Below are 22344 nucleotides of genomic sequence, written 5' to 3'. Positions count from 1 at the left end.
CATTGAGTCGGCGATACCATCCAACCATCTCACCTTCTGTCGTCCCCTTCTCCCGCCTTCAATCTCTCCCAGCATCAGGGTCTTTTCTAATGAGTCAGTTCTTCACATCAGGTGGCCAAAGGATTGGAGTTTCAGCTTCAGCATCAGTCCTTCCAATGAATATTTAGGAGGGACTGGTTGGATCTCCTTGCAAGAGACCATATAACTTAATGTCCAAACTACTGCAAATTTGAGGACGGACAGTGATACTGAATGACAGGATTTGAATGTGAGATTATTGGAGGCAAGAGCAGAGACTGTTCTGAGCAAACCAGACTGTGTGGCCATGCTGACTCAAGCCTCCTGTTGCCAAAATTCTATTTCAATGCATGCAGTATTTTACAATAAAGAGATAAAAGCTGATGACTTCTGCAGCTTATTCCACTTTCTCCCTCATTCCTTGGCATTCTTTGTGCATGTGTTTTTAAGGAAAAGAAAATTTTTCTCTGGTCCACTATTTTCATCTTTTTGGTTAAATTTTTTTTTTCTATGTGAGTTAGCTTCCACCTAAATCACACCCCTTTCTTTTTCTCTTTCCTGTATCTCTTTAATTGTATCTCTATTTTTTGACTCATGTAGAAATGTTATACTGTAGGTGTTTTTGAAATCATGTCATCTCCATTGGGGATGGTATCTTTTATTTTAAAAACTCTAGAGTTGCTATTTTGAGATCTAATTGTATGGCACTGAATATGTTCATTGCTCATTTGTTTTCACGAAAGCATCCTTAAACCCAGGCTTCTGGGTTAGGACACACCTGCTTGGAAACATTCTGTTCCAGCCAAAGTGTGTAAGGGCGCGAAGAGAGGAGAGGACTGCCAAGCACCATGTGAAATATAAAGAAGCAGGTGGACCTTCCCTCGGGGGTTGTGCACCGAGTCTGACCTGGGTTTCAGAGCTTTTATATGATGAATGGAATTCATTGTCCACGAAAATCATTTTAAAAACCAGTTTGGTAAAGAATACAAAATAAGGTGGGGAATATTTCATTGAGAAATCTCAATGGAAATTAAATTTAGGGCAGAGCAATGCATTTGCTGGAAAGGATATAGACAACCAGATTTTATCCATGAGTGTTGGCCAATGAAACAACTAATGTCACTTCCCAATCTTGCCCCTACTCCTACCAAAAGTCACAAATGAATGAAACATTTTGTAACTTGTGAACAGGAGTAAATGGAATCTCTCTCCTTAGGGTGAAAAAGCTGCTTTAGGACACCTGGACTTGGACTTCCCTGGTGGCTCAGTGGTAAAGGGTCTGCCTGCCAATGCAATGACCGCTAAATGCTTGTGTACTGAGTTGAGCGAAGGCAGGTGACAGTGTACAAGATGACAGTGAGGACGTGGTGCATGGCCAGGACCAGAAGAAAGCATTCGGGGTTCATTTCATCAACCTCCTCACCCAGCACAGGGCCCTTGGATACTCGGGCTTTGCAACATGTGAGCAAGCAAGAAAACGATGGGGGCGGGGGTGTCCAGTGGGTCCCGAGTGTTGAGCAAGTGGCTGCATGAAAAGCAATAAGCAGAAGCATCCTTTACAGATTGAAAAAACAAAAAATGTTTGGGATTCAGAAAGAAAGCACATTTAACCTGTTTTTCCCGGGTCTGGTGGTGAGTATCATTTTACTGATATTGGCTCTGAACACCATACAGGAGCCTGTTTCTGGTCACCCGAGCTTGACCAAAACTGTGTCCCCAAGGACTTCCCTGGTGGTCCAGTGGTTAGGACTTGGCCTTCAAATGCAGGAGATGTGGATTCAATCCGTGGTCAGGGTGCTAAGATCCCACATGCCTCGAGGCCAAAAAACATCAAACAGAAGCAATATTGCAACAGATTCAATAAAGATTTTTAAATGGTCCACATTAAAAAAAAAAAAAAAAGCTATGTCTGTCACAGGGAGGTAAGCTGCCCCTGGGTAAGCCTCCCCTGTGCCCGCCCCCAGACTCCAGAACTGGAGTTGGGGGCCCTGCATGTGCCAGCTGGGCCCATGGATGTGCTAAGCAGGGGCCAGCAGCATGGAGGGTGTCTGGGTGCCTCTGATGAGCACCAGCCAGGAGACTGGAGACCTGGTCTGGTTCTCGCTCAGCCACCCACCACATCCCCAGGCCACGGGGCTGCCCTGGACCTGACAGCTGTCACCCTCACCCTGGTCAAGGCCGCACAGCTGCCCGGGGCCACCACGTGCTTCAACAAGGCCTCCAAGAGGAGATGGCAGAAGGTGTGGCTGGCAGAGACTGGATCGCTGCCCTCCTGCTAGTGTGCGAGGGAATCACAGCATTCAGGAGCCAGAAACCCCCTCGGAGGCCCCCTTCCCCAGCCCCCTTGCTTCCCAGGGGCAAAGACTCCGGCCAACTGGCCGTCTGGCCACAGTGGCAGGGCGGACGAGACGGCGGGCGGACAAGGCGCCAGTGGCTGGGATGCTGGCAGACGCCGCTCCTCACCGGGCTCTGACGACATCATCAGCTGTTATATTTAACGTTGTCACACTCGGCCAACAGCCGGCATCCCAGCCACAGGGGCTCTGAGACGTTCCCACAGAGCTTCAAGCCCGGTGCAGGTACTGACTGAGGTCACAGTCTGGAAGCACCCAGAAATAAGACGTCGTGATGCTGCAGGCGCAGTCCGACAGGAGCCCTTCCATAGTGGGAAGAGACCTGTTCATGGAGCTGTTGGCTGGCACTTTGCACCCAAGAATTCCCTGAGGCAGGAAATTCGGGGAAATTAGTAAGTTCCCTGAAGTCTCAGCTTTCAACAGTTAAAGGGCCAGACTTTGCACTCTGTTCTGTATAATGCCAGCGCCCGAGGTGCTCTGCTTCCTTTTGTTCACTCACCCAGACTACGTCTTCCTCTCCTGCTGCCCTGAAACCCATCTTGGATCCAGAATGGTTAAGATGCCAAAATCAAAGTTTACACTGAAATACCTGACTATTTCCAGCTACTCACTCTGGAGGGGAAGGATTCCTGTGCTGTTTCACTGGGAAGAGACCCATCCATTCTCTGTGCTTCCATTCCATTTGTCCAGTAAAGGCCTGGCTTTGACGGCATCCGGGACCATTGTCAGGCTAAGAACGCACTGATCTGAGCTCTAACATCTCTTGAATAAGGGCACTGGGGTCCCAGGGCAGCCCTGCTGCACGTGGTCCTGTGACATCATGGCTCCCTTTCCCCTTGCTTCTTCTCTGTGGTTCTATAAGTCCCATGTTACTTTCCCAGGACCCTCGGTTAGGGACTGTCCCCTGCGTGTCATTTTCTCATATGCCCTGCCATAGATATCCACCATTCAACCCTTCCTCCCCAAGCTACTTCCTAAGTTACATAGCAGTGACCTTGGTTTTGCCCTTTTCTACAGTTGCTGCAAAAGAAATTCAGGGAAATCTTTAAGCAGCCTGGACAGAGAGAGGTGATCCCTGCGGGGTTGACTTGAAAAGTGCCCAAATTAAAGAAGGTGTAATAAAACTAGTTCTGAACTCTCCCCAGGAAATGCTCCCTGGTGAGGAACTGAATTGAGGAAATTGCTTGTGTTCAAGCTGTACTTCTGAATCACGGGGTCATTATTACACCCATTAAAACTCCTACTGAATTCCAGGACGTCACAGCAGGGGCCTGGAGAGGTTCCCAGGGGAGGTTCCCTAGCTCCAGGGGAGCTTTCTGACCAGCCTCCCTTTGAAGCACTCTGAGCTGACTGGGTCATTTCCAACTGTGACTGGTCTGCATTTTGAATTATATTAAATCACATCAAATCAACAAATGTAAACTCTGTGCCTTCCACTTGCCAGGCTCTGGGCCTGACCCGGGAGCTGAAAAACCTGGAGAGGTTTCCTGAAGAGAGAACTCCCAACACCTGAGGTTTTGAATGAATCAAAGCACATGAGAACTGTGCCAATGGTTAATTATCAAATGGGACACGTGGCCAAGAAATTCTGATGCAGAAGGAAAGAAAAGAGAGAGGAGCTGTCGAGGAAGATTCTGGAAGGATGGATTAAGCTGAACCCACAAACCAAGGGAAACAGTGCATGTGGAGAGAAGAAATGAGATTCTCCAAAAAAGACACCTGGCAGGCACAGCCTCGGAGCACAAGAGGAACAGGGAGACCTTCAAAAGCATGTCCACTCCATCGGCTGCAATGTTACCTCCTTAACACAGCCCCAGGGCCTGAAGAGTCTGAGTTGCTGAGAAAATTACCCATTTGCCAACCTCAGGGTAAACAGAAACCCTTGGAGGGAAAGACACCGGGCAGTTAAAAATGGCACCATCTTCATTAGGAGACAAAGGAACTGCAGTGACTATTGGCCCCAAGACTAAAGCACAGGCTTCACAAATTCTCTGACTTTCCCTCTCTTCACTTGTGAGCTGGGGAATGAACCAGCAGGCCTTCCTACCACATGGGATCCTTGCAGGAATCACACAAGGACAGGGGTGTGACAGGGATAGGACCTGAGGGGCTGCATGACTGCAGGGTTAGCGGGATGAGCAGGAGAGGGGAACACGGTGCACTGATCCAGGCAACAGCTCTGCAGTAGGAGACACTGCCTGCATTTTAACCCCACGCAGACACCAACTACCGGGAGAGGTTACATCATCCCTTGATACCTCGGTTTCTTCATCCATTAAAAGGTGATGAATACAATCCCTACACTTCATAGGATTACATGAGCCAATACCTGTGAAGCTCCCAAGGCATGCTTGATAGAGCGTAAGTCTTCAATTAACATAAGTTGTTTATTATGACCACTATTTTTCTTATTATTGAGGAGGACCAGTTACTGATATCATTCAGAAGCTTCAGGCTGACATGGATATCCTGGCTAGAGACCCTGGAGATGACATTGCAGTCTGGAGGCAGAATTCCCTCTTCTTCCTTGGAAATCATGCTTTTTCTCTTAAGACCTCCAACTGATTGGGTGAGGCCCTCTCATATAAAGGAGGGTAACATGCCATCTGCTTTCCTCAAAGTTTACTGATTTAAATGCTAACCTCATCTAAAGAAACCTTCTCAGTCACCTCTAGACTCATCTGTGCCCAATATCTAGGCCAGATGGCCCACTCACGTTGACATACAAAATTATGCACCACCACTAGGCCAGGCTTCTCTTGTGAACCTCTTTTTCCATCTCTCTACAGAGACTCTGGTACTTCGCAGGTGCTCAGTGAACACTTAGCACGTGGACGGTTGGATAGGTTAGTGATTCTGTATAATCCCTTAGAAGCTATTGTATTTGAGATAATCTTTTTTCAAAAGAAAAAATCATCCATGTCTGTTTTGGTGTGAAACAAATGGACTTTTTGGGGGGGGAAAAAAGCATTTGCTGTTCTATTTTGAGTCTTCCCCTGTGGACCCCAGAGGCTGACAGCATCCACAGTCCAGCAGACCAGCCCTCCCTGCCCCGGCTCACACCCCATTACAAAGAACATCACCGTCTGGAGGGCAGAATGGGAAAGGGCGGGAGAGTTAACTCCTGCCAAGAAACGAGCCACAGCCCCTCTGCCTCAGGAAACAGCCAAGGCAGAGAGGAAGCTGCTGCAGGTGTCTGTTCCAGGGGCTCCCATGTTTATGCGGATCCCCAGGATTTAGGAAAACAAGCCACTGATGGCCTAGCCAGTGTTTACAAGTTGCTTAGCAAACATATTTGTATTGAAGTTGGACAAAAAAGTTCATTCAGCGTTTTCTATAAGATGTTATGGAAAAAAAACTCGAACAGACTTTTGGCCAGCCCAGGAAATGTCTGATCAATAATTCAACCAATGTGCTTCGAATTAAATGTGACCCCAAGACAGCCTGATCCAGCTGTAGTCTGTCTCTGCCTTCCTCTTGTAATATCTAACCCATCATGTGAGATAAGGCTTGGGATTGCCGAAGTTTGTGGTACAGAGAACTGTATACAGGATATAATTCAGATCAGAGAATTACAAGATTTCTGAACTGGAATGAAGCAAGACATCCAAACCCCGGAAGCAGACCCAGGTGCTAGATGACATGCTCAGAGTCACAAAGCTGAGTAATTCTGGGACCTAAATCAAGTGGGTCGGCTCCTCTTGGTCCAGAGACTTTGGACCACTGTGGTTTGCCATCATTGAGAGAGGTTATAGGTGGGGAGGACTAGTAAAAGGTAACCAGTTAGGCTATAATTTGAAACCGTACAAAAATGCTTGCTGGTCTAAAATTTGACTCACAGTTTAGCTCAAAGATAAATTCCATGATTTCTCTCTGGCCAAAACCGGTATTTATGGCATTTGAGTGAGCAGTAAATTACCAGTTTCAAGCAAAAAAAAAAATGTCCTTTCTACATGTTCACAAACATATCATCACCTCCAAATACTACATCACTATAATAAAATACATGGCAAATCAGCTTATTATATTGGGGGTAATTTAATCAATTGACTAATCTATATTCTACCAATTCATGTATGTGACACAGTTACAGCATATTTACAAAAATGACTTCATATTAATGAGTGAACAAAATGCTTTAAATACTAACCTCATCTCCTCTATATATGTTTATCAATTTATGAGAGTGAGATGCTATCTAGATGTGTAAAATTACATTTATCTATCATAAACTTTCCATAACATTCAGCTTGAGAATGATGATTAAGAAAGATCAGGACCCAAAGTATGTAAAAATTTATCTGAAGAATTTCACACTTACGTGCTTAGGCATCCCTAACATTAATTGTGATTGCCATGAAGACCATTATACTTGTTCATAAATATCTCCAGTGTTCACCATACCTCTGTCCCTGACCCAGAGAAGATCCCAGAGGGAGAAAAATTCAGTCTTCCTCTAATGAAATACCCAACAAATTCCATTGTTCAACCAGAGATGACAACCAGTGTTTTTACATGAGAATTTCTTCCCTGCTTTTATCAGGAAATTTATGTTGTTCTAAATCCCAAATTCTAGGAAAAATCAATTGTGAACTCAGGAAAACTTGAATAATTCTAATTTTCCTGGAAGGAATAGAGTTAACAGGTAAGACATTATTAGCTCAATGGAAGTCTCTAATTCAAGTAAAAAGCAATAGCAGGAAGTGCTACGTGGGGAGTCCAAGGTTAAGATCTATTAATAAGTTTCTGGAAACTGGGATCAGAGCAAGGAGCAGAAGAGTGTTGTGATTTAATCAGTGCCTGTTGCCTGTGATCATTGCCATGTTATAAGAGTGTATTCTGGTCCTGTGTGCTCCTAACAGTACACTGTTATTGCAAAGAAAATAAATATTAATACATATATAGAACAAGATGTACTTTATACAAATTTTATGAGTGTTTCCAGAAATAGCAAGTTTGAAACAAAAAATAAATACTTAAATTGGCAATATTGACATGTGTTTCTTTATGCTGTGAACCACACCAGGAGAGCTAAATGTTACATTATTCAAATATACCCAATAACATTCTCTAGTGTTTGAGTATTTGCTATGGACTACAGTTCTTTGTAAATATTTAAACAGAAGAAATGCAAAGAGAAAATGTCAGTGCAGTGCTGTGGAGACTACATGTGAAATTTGAATTAGCAAAACAAAAAATTAAATTAGCATAACTGATAGTGATTTCAACAGCAACACCAAAATCAGGGCAAGTAGACAAAACATTTTAATTGTTAAAAAAGAAAACCAGTGACATATGCCTTCATGCTCAAATGAAGGTGCTTTTGAACAAATAATAATTAGATCAACTCAAGACAAAAGGCAAGAAAAGCATCTACATGTGGAATATTTGTTGCAAAACAAAGATCAAGAGTATCACATGGGGAAATTGACACTTTAGGTGTGACTTTTTACATGGAATCTTTTAAATATCAGTATTTGGGATAATGAGGCTTCCCTGGTGGCTCAGATGGTAAAGAGTCTGTCTGCAATGCAGGAGATCTGGGTTCGATCCATGGGTCTGGAAGATCCCCTGGAGAAGGAATGGCTACCCACTTCAGTACTCTTGCTAGAGAATCCCGTGGACAGAGGAACCTGGAAGGCTACAGTGCATGGGGTCACAAAGAGTCAGGCACGACTGAGAGACTAAACACATTTGGGATATCTTTCCATTCTGAAATGGTTTTTGTTCGGTACATATTTGGTATTAATGTTACCTTCCTTGAATCTTTTCTATTATCAAATATTTCTATCAGGAAAATATCCCTTTTACATGTTATCAAAAGATTTAATCCTATCATAATGCATCAGTTTACAAAAATAATAAACCACACAAATATTATGATAAATTTTGCTTGCAGAAAGCCATTCAAAGTTTTAGTATAATCCTATGACAATAAAAGTCATTCATTGCTTATTGAGTATAACCCTGTTATAGTAATCATTCATTATTTATCCAGTTATTATTGCAACCCTATTATAATAAAAATAATTCATAATTAAAAATACATATACAAAGCAGGAAAAATAAGCCTCTCTCAGACTTTCAGAGATTCCTTAGAATTCCCAAGAATTCTGATTTCTCATTCTCAGATCCCAAATATTAATATTAATTAAAGATTTGTTGGGAGTTTGAAAACACTATACCCAATGGTTAAGGTAGTAAGAAGACACACTTTATAATGTAGATTTTTTAAGGCAGGAAGTAGACTTCTGTCAAATAATGCTATCCACTGTAATAAAAGTTAACATGGAAAGGTATACCGAAGTTTACTGGAAGATGAATAAATTGTGTGAAATGAAATCCATGTTGCTTTGGTGATATGATCCAAAGGTAAAACATCTCTTCTAATTTTCAGTACCTGTTTAGAGGTAATTTGTATTTCACTTAGAAACATTTGACAGAGTTGGTTTCCTTAAACAATAGTATTACTAATAATCAGTTACCAGATCCACATCCAAGGAGCGGTGGCTGCGCTCGCTCAGGAGGGCAGAGAGGAGCTACTCCACGTTCAAGGTCAAGAGGGGCAGCTGTGAGGAGATACCCCTCGTCCAAGGTAAGGAGCAGCGGCTGCGCTTTGCTGGAGCAGCTGTGAAGGGATACACCATGTACAAGGTAAGAGAAACCCAAGTAAGACGGTAGGTGTTTCGAGAAGCATCAGAGGGTAGACACACAAACCATAATCACAGAAAACTAGTCAATCTAATCATACAGACCACAGCCTTGTCTAACCCAATGAAACTAAGCCATGCCATGTGGGGCCACCCAAGATGGGCGGGTCATGGTGGAGAGGTCTCACAGAATGTGGTCCACTGGAGAAGGGAATGGCAAGCCACTTCCATATTCTTGCCTTGAGAACCCCATGAACAGTATAAAAAGGCAAAATGATAGGATACTGAAAGAGGAACTCCCCAGGTCAGAAGGTCCCCAATATGCTGCAAGAGATCAGTGGAGAAATAACTCCAGAAAGAATGAAGGGATGGAGCCAAAGCAAAAACAATACCTAGTTGTGGATGTGACTGGTGATAGAAGCAAGGTCCAATGCTGTAAAGTGCAATATTCCATATGAACCTGGAATGTCAGGTCCATGAATCAAGGCAAACTGGAAGTGGTCAAACAGGAGATGGCAAAGGTGAATGTCGACATTCTAAGAATCAGTGAGCTAAAATGGACTGGAATGGGTGAATTTAACTCAGGTGACCATTATATCTACTACTGCGGGCAAGAATCCCTTAGAAGAAATGGAATAGCCATCATGGTCAACAAAAGAGTCCGAAATGCAGTACTTGGATGCAATCTCAAAAACAACAGAACAATCTCTGTGCGTTTCCAAGGTAAACCATTCAATATCACAGTAATCCAAGTCTATGCCCCAACCAGTAACGCTGAAGAAGCTGAAGTTGAAAGGTTCTATGAAGACCTACAAGACCTTTTATAACTAACACCCAAAAAAGATGTCCTTTTCATTATAGGGGACTGGAATGCAAAAGTAGGAAGTCAAGAAACACCTGCAGTAAGAGGCAAATTTGGCCTTGGAATACAGAATGAAGCAGGGCAAAGGCTAATAGAGTTTTGCCAAGAGAAAACACTGGTCATAGCAAACACCCTCTTCCAACAACACAAGAGAAAACTCTACACATGGACATCACCAGATGGTCAACATCGAAATCAGATTGATTATATTCTTTGCAGCCAAAGATGGAGAAGCTCTATACAGTCAACAAAAACAAGACGGGGAGCTGACTGTGGCTCAGATCATGAACTCCTTATTGCCAAATTCAGACTGAAATTGAAGAAAGTAGGGAAAACCACTAGACCATTCAGATATGACCTAAATCAAATCCCTTATGATTATACAGTGGAAGTGAGAAATAGATTTAAGGGGCTAGATCTGATAGATAGAGTGCCTGATGAACTATGGACGGAGGTTCATGACACTGTACAGGAGACAGGGATCAAGACCATCCCCATGGAAAAGAAATGTGAAAAAGCAAAATGGCTGTCTGGGGAGGCCTTACAAATAGCTGCAAAAAGAAGAGAAACGAAAAGCAAAGGAGAAAAGGAAAGACATAAGCATCTGAATGTAGAGTTCCAAAGAATAGCAAGAAGAGATAAGAAAGGCTTCCTCAGTGATCAATGCAAAGAAATAGAGGAAAACAACGGAATGGGAAAGACTAGAGATCTCTTCAAGAAAATTAGAGATACCAAGAGAATATTTCATGCAAAGATGGGCTCAATAAAGGACAGAAATGGTATGGACCTAACAGAAGCAAAAGATATTAAGAAGAGGCGGCAAGAATACACAGAAGAACTGTACAAAAAAGATCTTCATGACCAAGATAATCATGATGGTGTGATCACTCACCTAGAGCCAGACATCCTGGAATGTGAAGTCAAGTGGGCCTTAGAAAGCATCACTATGAACAAAGCTAGTGGAGGTGATGGAATTCCAGTTGAGCTCTTTCAAATCCTGAAAGATGATGCTGTGAAAGTGCTGCACTCGCTATGCCAGCAAATTTGGAAAACTCAGCAGTGGCCACAGGACTGGAAAAGGTCAGTTTTCATTCCAATCCCAAAGAAAGGCAATGCCAAAGAATGCTCAAACTAGTGCACAGTTGCACTCATCTCACACGCTAGTAAAGTAATGCTCAAAATTCTCCAAGCCAGGCTTCAGCAATACGTGAACGATGAACTTCCAGATGTTCAAGCTGGTTTTAGAAAAGGCAGAGGAACCAGAGATCAAATTGTCAACACCCACTGGATCATGGAAAAAGCAAGAGAGTTCCAGAAAAACATCTATTTCTGCTTTATTGACTATGCCAAAGCCTTTGACTGTGTGGATCACAATAAACTGTGGAAAATTCTGAAGGAGATGGGAATACCAGACCACCTGATCTGCCTCTTGAGAAATCTGTATGCAGATCAGGAAGCAACGGTTAGAACAGGACATGGAACAACAGATTGGTTCCAAATAGGAAAAGGAGTACGTCAAGGCTGTATGTTGTCACCCTGCTTATTTAACTTATATGCAGAGTACATCATGAGAAATGCTGGGCTGGAAGAAGCACAAGCTGGAATCAAGATTGCCAGGAGAAGTATCAATAACCTCAGATATGCAGATGGCACCACCCTTATGGCAGAAAGTGAAGAGGAACTAAAAAGCCTCTTGATGAAAGTGAAAGAGGAGAGTGAAAAAGTTGGCTTAAAGCTCAACATTCAGAAAACGAAGATCATGGCATCTGTTCCCATCACTTCATGGGAAATAGATGGGGAAACAGTGGAAACAGTGTCAGACTTTATTTTGGGGGGCTCCAAAATCAATGCAGATGGTGACTGCAGCCATGAAATTAAAAGACGCTTACTCCTTGGAAGGAAAGTTATGACCAACCTAGATAGCATATTCAAAAGCAGAGACATTACATTGCCAACAAAGGTCCGTCTAGTCAAGGCTATGGTTTTTCCAGTGGTCATGTATGGATGTGAGAGTTGGACTGTGAAGAAGGCTGAGCGCCGAAGAATTGATGCTTTTGAACTGTGGTGTTGGAGAAGACTCTTGAGAGTCCCATGGACTGCAAGGAGATCCAACCAGTCCATTCTAAAGGAGATCAGTCCTGGGTGTTCTTTGGAAGGACTGATGCTAAAGCTGAAACTCCAATACTTTGGCCACCTCATGCAAAGAGTTGACTCGTTGGAAAAGACTCTGATGCTGGGAGGGATTGGGGGCAGGAGAAGGGGATGGCAGAGGATGAGATGGCTGGATGGCATCACTGACTCGATGGACGTGAGTCTGAGTGAACTCTGGGAGTTGGTAATGACAGGGAGGCCTGGCGTGCTGCAGTTCATGGAGTCGCAAAGAGTCGGACCGGACTCAGCGATTAAACTGAATAATCATTTAATAAATATTTATAATTATTATTTAAATAAAAATCAATCCTTTAAAATGTGGTTCTAAACTTACAAAAGGCATTCTATTCTTTTATCCTTATATACCTAATGCCTTGATACTGGCAGAGAGTAGAAAGAAAAGAAGGAATTCTTATACAACCACAGAGAAAAATAGATTTCCTTCAAAACTGGAGTGAAACCTTGGGTCCCATAAAATAAACATCCTCTGAGCTATTCCTAATTCATCTTTACTTAATGGTGGTTGTGACTGGACTCTCTAGGAAGCAGGTTCTGGGATGGAGTTGAAAGCTCAAGAGGTTTATGGGGAGTGAAATATCTGTCAAGAAAGAAATGGGAGGAAGCAGGATTGGGCAGAAGAGCTGGCAGGTTGCAGTGACACAGGGCAAGGCCATGTCTTCCCAGGGAGCTACAGGACAAAGATCACCTTCAGAAAGTCTCAGTGGAGCAAATATGAATAGACCCTTCCTCTACCCCTCCACATGGGCATCAGCAGACCCATGGTTGGAAAACTGAGACAGATCTCCAGGAAAACTAACGGTCAGCCAGCTACACTCACTGAAATGGGAAGCATTCTTGTTCTCAAAAGAGCATTTGAGCAGCGCATCTCTGTATCAGCTACATAGCAAATATGACCCAAAACTCAAAAAACTAAGTAAGTATAAGCAAGATCTCCTTAAAGTCCCATTGAATTTTAACATGCTGCTGCTACTGCTAAGTCACTTCAGTTGTGTCCAACTCTGTGTGACCCCATAGACAGCCTCCTACCAGGCTCCTCTGTCTCTGGGATTCTCCAGGCAAGAACACTGAAGTGGGTTGCCATTTCCTTCTCGGAGTAATCTACATAATAGATGGAGTTGTGCTGTTGCTGTTCAGTCGCTAAGTTGTGTCTGACTCTCTGACCTCATGGACTGTAACATACCAGGCTCCTCCGTCCTCCACTATCTTCCGGAGCATGCTCAAATTTAGGTCCATTGAGTCGATGATGCTATCTAACCATCTCATCCTCTGCCATCCCCTTCTCCTTTTGCCTTCAATCTTTCCCAGCATCAAGGTCTTTTCCAATGAGTTGGCTCTTCACATCAGGTGGCCAAAGTTTTGCAGCTTCAACTTCAGCAACAGTCCTTCGAATGAATATTCAGAGTTGATTTCCTTTAGGACTGACTGGTTTGATCTCCTTGCATAGATAGGGTCAATTTCTACACTTTGGAGTCAGAACCAATAACCAGTATGTAGTCAGTTACTGAAAGGACCAGATCTCAATGGATTCTTATATCCCTCTCCAAAAGCAACAGAACAACAGTAATCACTTTCAGAAGACTCTCTAACAAGTACAGTACAAATGTTTTTAAGAACTATAACCATTATGGATATATATGTTTTAATAAAATAGCAAAACTAGAGATTGAAGTGCTAAATTACATTATGGGTTATTGACTGATTCAATAAACTTAAATGTCTTACTGGAAGAAAAAGTGCAGGAATGTTGGCTACACTACTGGCATTAATTGGTGTGCAGGAAATAAAACTATATATTTTCTCCATCTGTTTCTGGGGTCATCTTATATTTGCAAAGGCTCCCGATGAGATAATAGGCCCGATTTGTAAAGGGGACTCCCCACTGTCATCTGGGCAATTAAATGGAAAGAGAAAAACTGCCCCCAAAATTGCCTAATTGCAGGTGCAATCAGTAGCTTGCAGGTGCAATTAGCCAGGACCCCCTCTTTCAAAAGCTGTGAGTCACAGATCAGTCAATTATTCAATAGCAAACACAATCATTTTCACATGCAATTTGGTATTCAAAGCTATTCATAGACCCTAAAATTGATAAATAATGGGAAAGTCTCCTGAAAAATTTCTTTCCCAAATGAACTGTCATCTCACAAAAAGAGACTGATTTAATCTTGGTTCTTCCCAGGTGGCGCTAGTAGTCAAAAATCCACATGCCAATGCAGAAGGCATGAAAGACTAGGGTTCGATCCCTAGATCAGGAAGATCCCCTGGAGGAAGATATGGCAATGCACTCCAGTATTCTTGCCTGGAGAATACCATAGACAGAGGAGCTACAGTCCAAGAGATTGCAAAGAGCTGGACACGACTGAAGCAACTTAGCATACACAAAAAATTTGATTCTAGGCCCTGTTTGTGAGCTTGAGTCAACCAAAGGGAGCAGCCCCACCCTTGGCTTCACTCAGATTCCTGTAGACGCTTGGCAGAAGGGAACATCAGGACCATCTTGGACCTTGTGTGGCCGTTCCTGGCCTTAGCAGACCTCTTCCCATATCTAAACTCATGCCCTTGGGGCTAATCTAAAACCTACCATTCATGCATCATTTATTCAGCAAAAAAATTTTAAGAGTGGTTTATGGGATATAAGAGCTCATAGGACATGATCCCCGCCATGAAACTGATATTCTCCCAACATATGTAAATGAGCAGATTCAATACAATGTAATAATTAGAGAAAGATGAACATGGGAATGGAAGATGAGGTATCCTCCCCCTGCCTGGAGGAGACTGGAAGGTACTCAAGGAATGATGGGAGCATTGACCAGTCTTCAAAGCAAAGCATGCAAGCTCACTGGCAAAAATAATCAGCCATCAATCATCAAGAATAAATTGCCAACCTAATAATAGTGTATCTCTTTTCACAAGTTGCCTTTAAAAAGTAACTACCTTTTTCCCCTCCTTTTAAGACTATTCTCCTATATTAGTTAAGCTAAACTAAATGATTTAATACATAAATCTAAACATATGTGCTGGCTCAAATGCCCTCGTGTACAATTAGGTATGACCATGAGACTGAGTTCTGGCCAAGGAAATACAAACACCAACTCAATGACAAGGAGGATGGAATAGAAGTATAATCAGGAAATATCCTTGATCATTGAAAGAGCAGGTGGGAGTCAGTGAGCAGCAAAACCAGCCAGTCTGCCTGGACATGAAGAAACCCCCTTAGTGTGTTAAGCCACTGAGACATAGGGGGTTTACCTGTAACAGCAGCTGGTGATACCTTAACAGATGCTGAAGCAGAAGTTTATGCTCAGGAAGAGGAAATGAGTTCATCAGTTCAATATTTTTTCATACAGAAGTCATTTCCATACTGGTTCTGTAGAAAGGACCAGATGCCTCACGGGCTACTGAATCACTTTCAGTACCTTGCAATAGTATCTTTTTAATGTAACTGTTCATTTTTTGTCCAGTGTAAGCCCCTAGAGTATGATGAAGGTAAAAAGCTCCGTTCAGTTTTCCCGGCACTCTAAAATAACATTCAGTTCAGTTCAGTCGCTCAGTCATGTCCGACTCTATGGGACCCCAAGGACTGCAGCACACCAGGCCTCCCTGTCCATCACCAACCCCTGGAGTTCACTCAAACTCATGTCCATCGAGTTGGTGATGCCATCCAATCATCTCATCCTCTGTCGTCCCCTTCTCCTGCCTTCAGTCTTTCCCAGCATCAGGGTTTTTTCCAAGGAGTCAGTTCTTCACATCAGGTAGCCAAAATATTGGAGTTTCAGCTTCAGCATCAGTCCTTCTAATGAATATTCAGGACTGATCTCCTTTAGGATGGACTGGTTGGATCTCCTTGCAGTCCAAGGGACTCTCAAGTGTCTTCTCCAACACCACAGTTCAAAAGCATCAATTCTTCGGTGCTTAGTTTTCTTTATAGTCCAACTCTCACGTCCATATATGACCACTGGAAAAACCATAGCTTTGACTAGACAGATGGACCTTTGTCGACAAAGTAAAATATCACTGGCAAACAGTAAATATTCCATTGCCTCTGTCCTGAGCAGGTCTGGCCCCGCACATGAAAAGGAAAGAGACCTTCAACAGAAAAACTGAAAGGGATTATATTTGTGACTTCCCTACTACCAGCTATTTGCCAAATAATTTTATAAAGAAGAGTAAATGATGAGGCTAAGAGAATAATCAAGCACGTTTTCATTTAAAAATTTAAATAACCACAGAGGATACTTGAAAACAGGCCATCGGAATTAGATCCCTGAAACTAAAACACCAGGATAAAAATTGTCCCAAGGATTCTAACTTTTATCTAAAGTCTCTACTCTTGACTATTCTGGGCAAAAAAATATCAACAGCTCTCATAACCAGTGGCTGGGCTTCCCTGGTGGTTTAGACGGTAAAGAATCTGCTTATTATGCAAGAGACCTGGGTTCACTTCCTGGGGTGGGAAGATCCCCTGGAGAACGGAATGGCTACCCACTCCAGTATTCTTGCCTGGAGAATCCCATGGACAGAGGAGCCTGGAGGGCTACAGTCCCTGGAGTCGCAGAGTGTTGGCCACGACTGAGAAACTAACACACTTTCTTCCAGCCCGCCTACTTGGGCACCATTTCTGGTGTCATGTACCGCTTGAAGACCTTGACCACACAACTTAGCCTCAGTGCCAGTTATGAGTATATTGCCTTCAGCTCCAGATCTACCTTTCACTGACCTGCTTTGTGAGACTCTAAGATTCAGTGCTCCCATCTGAATGTTAGGAGATTGATTGATACTTGCTTCCTCGGTTTTCAAAGGATTGCATGCATGCGTGCTAGGCCACCTCTGTCGTATCTGACTCTGTGGGACCCTATGGACCGTAGCCCACCAGTTTCCTCTGTCCATGGGATTCTCTAGGCAAGAATACTAGAGTGGGTTGCCATGCCCTCCTCAAAATCAGAATATAAATAGTATGAACGCTACTATCCCATTCCCTAAATCTATCCATGATGCTATTGTTGTTTAGTCACTTTGTGTCCAAATCTTTGGACTGTAGCCTGCTAGGCTCCTCTGTCCATAGGGTTTTTCAGGCATGAATACTGTAGTAAGTTGCCACTTCCTTCTCCAGGGCTATTCCCAACCCAAGAATCAAACCTGCATCTCCTGCATTACACGGGGATTCTTAACGCTGAGCTACCCAGGTAGCCCTCTCAAAGGATCGCTCAAGACTGAATGCAGTCGAGTCCTAGAATTCCTTCTATGGTGAACAGACCACATCTGCATGAGCCAGAGCCGTCACCCTCATGATGTGGAACAACTTAGTACCAATCCTTGTGTCACAAGAGGGGGATTTTGTCCTGAAAACATGTCAGTGCCTGATGACATACAGTCATATGGAAATAGAAGGCGAGCGAGAAATCTCTCCTCTCTGCAGCCAAATCAGCTGTTTTCTCGCGTTTCTGCTTGCGCACCTGCTCCCAACGCTGACAGGCGCATGGAAAGTCCACCCGCTGCCCAGTGCCAGTGGGAAGAATGAGAGGAAGGAAGGAAGCGCTTCTTCGGGCCCATCTGACAGGTGTGGGGACCCAAGGAGCAGAGGGTGACTTTCACTCCCTCCTCTTTTATGGAAATGAACTCCCCAGCCCTACCATGAAGAGGTGAAGCCAGCCTTGCAGTGTCATTTCTGGGGTTATTTACACACCCACAGCGCTCAAGGCTTGGGTGTGGCCTTGAGTATGAGGTTCATCCATTGAACTCTGACGAGGCCGGCTGAAAACTTCCCCCCATGAGTTATTTTCACCACAAAGAAGCACAGGTGCCTGACTTCCTGTGTCGAGATGACTGGCCTGGTGGCGATGACTCAGTGGCATGTGTCGTGGTGAGGTGCAGGCGGGGACGCTGGGGGAGGTCTCTAACCACACGCAGATCAGCCCAGGTCCACATGTCCCTGGGGCTGCCAGCACACCCGTTTCAGGCTCCCCTTTACAGAGCTGAGACTCAGCTCCTTAGAGGGAGGGGTGGTAACAAGGTCTCTACTGTTTTTACGGCAGTCCTCTCATTTTCTATACTGCAGCCTTCAGTCCATTAAATGCAGTTTCCTGGCCTCACCCAAGCTTTGAAAGGCCAGATCAAAACTATCAAATGTCCCGGCTGTGTGGTCTTGTTCAGACTGAACAGTTACCGTGGCCCTTGCAAATGATTTCTTCCACTGGGGACCTGGAAGCACCCTGGATGCTTCTTCTCTGTGGGACTGGCTTTAGATTGATCTCTGTGCACTGCATGTTTGAAAACATTCCCGTAATGCACGCATCTCCCCTTCAACCAAACAAGCCTGCCTTTGCTTGGTGCCATGCCTGTGTGGTACATGAATAGGGTGGGGCCTTCCAGAACTGGAAGAAGAACCCGTAGCTCTCAGACCGACAGTAGGCTACAGGTCCCTTTCGCAGGCCATGGAGGGCGACCACATGGAATCATGGGTTTGAAGTCACGTTTGGGGAAATACAATGGCCCGGTGACCTGTATCTTGTGCCTGAGATCTCATTTCAAGAATTGTGTTTAAGGAACCTGAAAGGAGGGGCCTGAGTGCTGGGAGCACAGAAGATAATGAGCAAAAAACAGCAGCAGCTACAGCAGGGGACAGGCAGCAGAAGGGGCAGGGGAAGAGGCTCACTGAACCACGGACTGTCGAACCGAGGGCCATCAGGACACCTGCAGCACTGAGCGGTGACACTGAGCAAAGATGAGCCACCATGGCCACCAGCCTCTTTAGTCTTCCTGATGGTGCTGACGACACTCACCATCAAACGTGCTCAAGCCTGTAAAAATGTAGCACAGGCAAAGAGCACTAATCCAAGAGCCAGAAGCCTGGCTTCTATTCCTTCTCTTCCCTCCACTGCTCAAGACATCTCTCCTGTTTGGCCTCAGGATCCTCATCGCTTAAAGCCAAGATTCATAATTCTGACTTCCTACCTCCAAGGGTTGGGCTTCTCTTGTGGTTCAATTGGTAAAGAATCTGCCTGCCAAATGCAGGAGACCCAAGAGACTCAGGCTCGATCCCTGGGTCGGGAAGATCCCCTGAAGAAGGAAATGGCAACCCATTCTAGTGTTCTTGCCTGGAAAATCCCATGGGCAGAGGAGCATGGCAGGCTACATACAGTCCATGGGGTCGCAAGAGTCAGACACAACTTAGTGACTAAACCACCGCCTCTGAGGGTTATAGGGAGAACCAAATGATATTAGGCAAAAAAAAAAAAAAAAAGGAAAAAAGAATTTTTAAAACTTCCGGAAAGGTAAAACACTGAGGCAGATGGAAGAGTTTGTTTTTACCAGTTAAACAAAATGACCAAAAAGTGAAATGGATTATCTTGACAAAATCCGAAATAGCCCAAGAATCGGAGCTCTCCCTCCACTAGGTCCTTGGTGATGGTTTTACGTAGCATTTTAGGAAGAGCCAGCCTGTCCCAGGAAGTCGCTCCATCAGTAACATGCACCTCCATCTTCAGCTTCCATCTTGCTGTCTTCTCTTTCCAGGAACGGGAAAAACCTCATCCTCTTCCTCCAGTCTGACTCTTCAATAACAATTAAGTTTGACCAAAACAAGTCTGCCAGGAAATACCTGCATTTCCACAGGAGTTTCTAGAAGCCGATACTGTCTACAGATCCCAAAGGAATGGGATTGTGGCATAGAATGACATGCAGGAGGGTTGATATTTTGTACAGATAAATGTCCTGTGTCCATCTGTATCATCCGTACCACTCCTCCATAAGACAGCCCTGAACGCAAACTCACTTCACGAGAAATATAACGGTCTTGTTGCTGAAACAAAAATCACTGTATTTTGAAATTCTTTCATAAATAGACTCATCTGAAAGCAAGGAGTCTAAAATAAATGGCAAGACCACCAACACCAAAAGAAGAGAAGATATCAATTTTTTTTCCCAAAACTCAGAAAACCAAAGCTTTGGAAAATCCAAGTCAGAAATGAGTGTGTGATAACAGGCAGACAGTAAGATTAATTTTTTAACTTTCCTCTTTCCTGGTGTCCTTAATGTCCCAGTAGTTTTACACAGGGTCCTGTGCCAAAAGAAATAGCTAATGTTTCCACTTATTAAGTAGTTAATTTATAAGTATTCTTGTCCTAGGAAGTTAGTAGCCACTTTAAAAAAAAAAAAACACACACACACTAACTGAAAGAAAAAAATAACATTTGTTTTTCATTTAAAAATAGCCACTTGCTAGTGGGTGTGGGCCCCTTTTGGGCTCAGCATAAGTTGTCAGTCCTTGGACTCTCAGTAGACATGGCCTACCCTCTTGTCCTGCTTCCTACTGATTTTCATGCAATAGCTACTTTCATTCTTAGCAGTCCTCAAAACCCCAGTTCTAGAAAGATATGTCATGAAAAGGAATGCAGCCTGGCCCAACATGGAAAGCGAGCTTTCTCAAGCTACTAGTCTAGACGTTGTCTGATAGATCAGAGCATCATTGTGCTTCCCTGTGTGTTAGTCACTCCATCGTATCTGACTCTTCGTGACCCCCTCGGACAGCAGCCCTACAAAGCTTGACAATTGCAAACACCCTGAAGGGCCCGTGTGAGTTCACCGCAGCAGCCTGGGGTTACTTCAGGGCTCAGAGACAGAACCACACGTCTAGTGAAAGATCCCTGGGTCCCGAAACCTGAGTTCAGGTCTCCATTCAACCCCCAACAAGCTGTGCAACCTTAGGGCAAGTAGGAAACCTCTCTGAGCTTCCATTCTCTATTTGTAAAAGAGGAGGAGAATGAGGCCCTAAAGTCACACGTTACTTAGAATTTATTCCTATCAAGACACAAGCCCAAGGGCATTCACACTCATTTTCAAAAGGCTGTAGACAGAGCATGACCCTCAAACTACACTCTCATTCCCAAAAATCCATCCACAGATCTCAGTAAAAACAGAGGGATGGTGCTGCGGCTGCAGCAATCAGATCTGAGATGGAATCTTGAACGGGTATTTTTTTTTGTTTTATTAAAGTTCCTCCAGATGATTCTGTTGCCTGGATTAATTTAAGAATCATTTCCTACTGACAACACAGCAAAAACGAGAGCCTCATGCTCCAAGGCCCAAAGTCAGCACAAAACGTTTGAGAATATTAACATCCATCTCATTATTTGCTTTTAATGATACTTCATCACATTCCCTTATCCCTTTTAATTTGGTCACATCATTCGAGAGGGTTTAATTCCAAGTTTCTCATTCGGATGGTCTTGAGGCCTCGCCCTGTTATCACAGAGCTTGAGTCTCCCGGTTGTGGTAGGCACCCAGCCCCCAGCTGTTTTCTTGACAGAAGACAGACATAAGCTTTCATTTTCATAATATTTTTCTTTAAAAGAAAAAAAAAAGACTTCTGATGTTGATATCATCTTTAACATTCTGACATCTGTGACATACAAGTTCAGGGTCAAGACTGAAAAAGATAAAGAAGATCAGGCCACCCCCTGCCCTGTGCTGACCTTGCTTTTCCTACTGACCCGTGCGAAAAGGGACATGAAATTCTGATGCAGAAAAACTGTTCCTTTCTCACAAAACTCAGAAGTCGGTAAGGGACACCTGAAAGGAGGGTCATCAACAACAGCAATTTTTTTGAATGTGAAAAGGAAGAGAATTTTAAAACAACATCCAGGGAGTCAAAGTTTAGCTCCATGTGAAAGCAGCCCCTCTTCAATGAAGGTGGGGTGCTGGTTACAAAGTTTAATGTTTAGGTTTGAGTTTGAGAGATTTTTGTTTGTTTGTTTGCTATTTATACAAGAGCCATAACCTATGGAATATAGCAGATATATCCTGGGTCTAGTTCTCATACTTGCAAACGTTTAAAATTGCACTTGTGTTGCATAAAAGATTTATAATGATCTCACCCACAAATATAAATTTGATCCCACACAGGATAGAAAGACCTAGAAGCAGAAGAAGGGAACAGCTGAATGTGAGCACGGAGTCATAAATCCATAACACTTACAGCTTTTTAACAACCCCATCATAAACGTGACTGATTTCAATTGAATTTATGGGATTTTGCAGCCAGGTCCAGCAATGTTCTTTGAAAACTAAAAATTTAGGAAAAACAACATATAGCTTGGATTTCCATGAAAACGCCTATGGTGTCGGGTAGTGGACAGGATGACTCATGAACAGTCCTCTGAGGGTGGCAAAACCCCCGAAATCAATGCACCAAACAACAGGAATCCACAAGACTCGAAACACCAATGTCAAAGGGACACAGAACAGTGGGTTTGTAGGGAAACAGTCCAGGAGAGCAGGAAAAGTCCTATTT

At 43.7% G+C, this 22344-nt stretch overlaps 1 long non-coding RNA gene across 2 annotated transcripts in view; it reads right to left on the bottom strand.

The window, feature by feature from the left end:
- The window catches only part of LOC133257478 (uncharacterized), an 82743-nt gene that overhangs the window by 34826 nt on the left and 25573 nt on the right, over positions 1-22344 (bottom strand). The window contains exon 4 of one of the 2 annotated variants that reach the window (XR_009739570.1): positions 8616-9000. The exons of the other annotated variant lie outside the window; for it this stretch is intronic. This is a non-coding gene — a long non-coding RNA (uncharacterized LOC133257478). Of the gene's footprint in view, positions 1-8615; positions 9001-22344 lie in introns of those variants that run through there. 2 annotated transcript variants of the gene reach the window in all.

This window comes from Bos javanicus, chromosome 11 (genome assembly GCF_032452875.1).
Source record: "Bos javanicus breed banteng chromosome 11, ARS-OSU_banteng_1.0, whole genome shotgun sequence".
NCBI lineage: Eukaryota > Metazoa > Chordata > Mammalia > Artiodactyla > Bovidae > Bos > Bos javanicus.
This window is presented reverse-complemented; position numbering and strand designations above follow the sequence as displayed.